Genomic DNA, 4285 nt, shown 5'->3' on the forward strand with positions numbered 1-4285 from the left:
TTCCTAATCTTAGCACTAGACAGCTAAATACTTTTGATGTACCATTCCGGTCCACTAATTATGGTCGAAATTATCCTATACGAATAGAGGTATAGTTAATATATTATTTCATAGTGTGTTGATTTATTTCCATGTTCAACTGTTGATATTATGTTTAATGTGTATATTTAAATAATTTAATGAAATAGTATGTAAGAAATAACATAGAACCTATGATTAAATGTATTCGTAGTTGTATATATTTATATTGTAATTAGTTGAATTAACTCAGTGTGAATGTATATATCTAAAAATGTATAACCTATTTAATAAGTGTGCTTGTGCTTACTAACCGCTGCAGAGAATTTAATTTAGAAAATTGTAGGCTACCGATCATCTTATATTTGATTTTTATCGGGTGTTTTTGCCCGTCCAAATAAATAAATAATATTTATTTTTGTCGGAAAAACTACATTAGATACGTGCGCAGTGGTTTTGAGCGCACTAAAAATATAAACAAACCCACCCCTTGCGATGTCGTGGGTTTCCATAATAGGTAATAATGATAGGTGTTTTTGTAATAAAAACGTGTCCCCGAGTACACGTCATAATAGGTATATACTTTGTATATTGTTTAAAATATAAATTTATATATTATTTACACCATGTTATACGCTCTATTACTTATAAGTCAACACTTCAACGCAAACGGTGCCCGTTCCCAGCCACTTAACGGGGGATGTTTGTAAACATTTTTATTATAATTAAAATCGATTCACCCTACTGATTCATTATTTCTGAACCCCTACACACGTCGAGCGGCGTGTGGATTTATATTATAACAATATAATATTATAGTGTAGGTATATCTGATGTATGTCAACGACCACTCACTATATGGTTTCAACATGTTGTGTATAATAATTTTAGAACAAGTGATGTGATTTAAAATTAATTAGATATTTCATATTTTTACTCGTTTCTTTCTTTGTCTACAATATAATATTATGCGAAAATATTTTTTTATTTTTTTCAAAGCAACTTTTCCTTACGCCAAGCCTGAAAATATTTCACTCATCGTATGAGACGAATATATTTTGGATATTATATTTGCAGAGTGCAAGTTAGTAGGTACCCAATTACTGTTTATTATGGATATAATAGTATATACTATACCTATATATAGCATGTGCCAATTTTAGAACAGTTAATTACGAGTTATGCTGATTTATATGTACCTATACGCGTATATACATTATACTTACAGTTTTATTAACGTAGTTTAATGCTAAGTATTTTAAAATGAAATAACTAATATGGCATGAGTTCCAAACGTAATTTTGTTACTTGAAGTGTAATAAAATTTAAAATCGGAACATTTTGTAAACATTTTTAACTGTAAACTATAAAAATGTTAAGCTTCATAATATTATGTTTTAAAGAAACATTTAATCAACGGTGTTATTGCACGTCATTATTAAAAACAAGGTGTATGAATATAAAAATATTATATACATAACAAATAATAGGAATTTAGTATAATGAGTTACTTATTATAATTGTAAACGAATAATTTCTTACTCCGTCGTAAAGTCAATTTGCAGGTTGCCAAGTGTTTAAATGAATTTCAATGTACCTACAAAGGAAATGGCATAAACTGACTGTAAAAAAACTGAATTAATATTCGAACATATTATAATCTGAGTTATATATTTTACTATTAGTAAAGGTATAAATAGGCCAAAATACTTTAAAAACTAATATTATTTTGGAAATGTAATTTCGTATAGTAAAATATACTTTAACAGCTCAAGTCCCCGCGAATGGTTTTGAATTACAACAGATCAACCAAAATCGTCGTTCTTTGTTTACAATGTAAAAATCTAAACTTTAGATGTACAACTTTGTCACATTTTCTTTTTTTAAATGTTGACAATATTATTTTAAGATTTTATTGTGTTTTAAGTAAGAATAACAATGTATTCTATTAATAAGCTCTAGCTATACAAATTGAACATTTTTATATACATATTTAACAACAAAATAATTGGCGAATTATCGTGATTTTGGTGCATTTAAAATAAAATAGAACTTAGAACGTTTACATAAAAACGAGATGAAAATTGCGAAGCCACGCGTCTTTGTTCCATTTCATACCAACGATCGATGGTTTTAATTTCTATACCGTTCTTTTTTTTCTATCGTCGACAAATGTTGTTAATTGGTAAGAAATCGTGTCGGAAACGTTTTTTTTTCTAATTGAATAAAATCTCGTAAAATAACGACTTTGAATTTATATTATTTTTGTTCTTTTGCTTTATTCGGAAAACGTTTGAGCGGAAAACGTCGGTGAAAGGTCAAAATACAATAATAATAATTGGCCATTCGTTTCGATAAAAAAAATATAATAATATAGTGTAATTTAAACATTATTATTCTAAAAAGGCGTTTTTTTCCGTCAGTCATCTGTTCGTTCGTTAGTTGTTGAAAAATTATTTATTTTTTAATATTCTTCTACATATGCTTAGCGAGTACCTAACTTTATCCTATTCACGGGTAGTCTACATTATTATATATTGTATCATAAGAACAATATGTTACTCACATTTTTAAATTTTCGAATTGGTCAATGTGAAATGTTAATACACAAAATTGAAAAAACCAAAACTTTCGGTACACTTAATACTCCTAGAACGATTCAGGGGATATCAGGATAATAATAAAAAATAAAAAAACATCGGACTAAAGTTTCAAAACAAAATCGATATATTATACGACGAAAGTAAATAATAATTCATCCGGATATTGTAAACGTGTGTTTTTGAAAAGTTCAAAGAGATAAACAATTCGTGTTTAATATTATGCTAAGTTATACTAAAAAAAAAGGGACAGCATTGTGTATTTTAGTATTTATTTTTTAGGTTAAAATTAACATTTCGCTCGAATGTCCGGTATTTAATATCTGCACGCTCGTCTATTTGTTTTCGTTTTTTTTTTTTTTTTTAATCTGTTATTAGTGTCATTATTATGACATCTTATAATGTTTAAAACTCATTCATAAATCCATGGTATGACGATAACAAATTACACTAGTTTATAATATGCAGTTGGATGACACGTTGTGACATAATTATTGCAGTATTGTTCGTGTCTACACATTTCAGCGACAAGGTTCTCAGGCTGTGATTGTCCAAACGCAATTCTTGTTAAACGTATATATGCAATCAAGGATTGAGTAGGGACGTCAACGCTTGAGACGTTTATTCGACGAGATCCATCTTCCCATAGGACGGCGTGCCGGATAGACGATTTCAGTACACGTTTGCAGTCTCCGAGACACTGCGGCGATGGTCGTGTAGGCACAGGACACTTTAAACTGAATCGATTCTATGGCGTAGTTACAACTTTAAGAGGATCGTTTGTTTTACGGCATGTCAGATTTGCATTCACTAGTTACAACACTGCAGTGTGCCGTTAGTCTTGATATCAGAATGAATTAACCTGTTATCAAATTTTTAGTTAAGTACATAATATTCTGCGCTCAAGCGCAGACATTTATTCGGTGTTTTTATCTTTGAGCGAGATATTATGACCGTTTTTAATTTTTCAAATTTCACATAAGTACTTTTATTATATTATGTTCTTGACGATGAAAATATCGTAAAATCACCGACGCTTAAGGACATATTATTTTAATGTTCTTACCTAAAAGTTTAATAATCGGTCAACTCACTATAATATCAAAACTAGCGAACGAAAATTTTCCATGCCGTATGTGTGTAGAGACAACAAATGTGTGGGAAGGTTTCTCTTACAGATCTAAGTGTATAACAATAATAATATTTTTATGACGGTGGTGTATAATTAATTTTTTTTTAAACTTATTTATAGTGTTACTATATTAGATTATTATTGTTATTAATGTTGTTGTGATTTTTTTTTTTGTATACTCTTTACTATAAAATAATATGTACAAGATCTAAGGGTAAACATGACGTGTGCGAATCGAGTTCAATCCCAATGGTTTTCCTGACACACAATTTGAGTTCCTGTATAGTAATTTTGGATTGTGTAGTACATATAATTTATATTATCATGGTTTATGATCTATCAACAATGTGCAAAAAGGTTTTTTACCTTTTTTAAACAATTTTTTTTATTAACACATGTGTAAAGAATTATTACCTGACTTTGTTGTCAAGTCTACTTTAAATCGACTTTCCCACATTTTTGATTTTAACTTCTCCGAAAACTGAAGTACAACAATTATTAAATACTCTTTTTTAATAGGACATTTTTAGGAATT

At 28.8% G+C, this 4285-nt stretch overlaps 1 non-coding gene across 1 annotated transcript; it reads left to right on the top strand.

The window, feature by feature from the left end:
• Positions 1 to 3152: 3152 nt before the first annotated feature.
• Positions 3153 to 3236, top strand: Mir219 (microRNA mir-219). The gene has a single exon (NR_040138.1). It is a non-coding gene; the product is annotated as a microRNA mir-219 (primary transcript).
• Positions 3237 to 4285: the final 1049 nt, after the last annotated feature.

This window comes from Acyrthosiphon pisum, chromosome A1 (genome assembly GCF_005508785.2).
Source record: "Acyrthosiphon pisum isolate AL4f chromosome A1, pea_aphid_22Mar2018_4r6ur, whole genome shotgun sequence".
In the NCBI taxonomy this organism is placed as follows: domain Eukaryota; kingdom Metazoa; phylum Arthropoda; class Insecta; order Hemiptera; family Aphididae; genus Acyrthosiphon; species Acyrthosiphon pisum.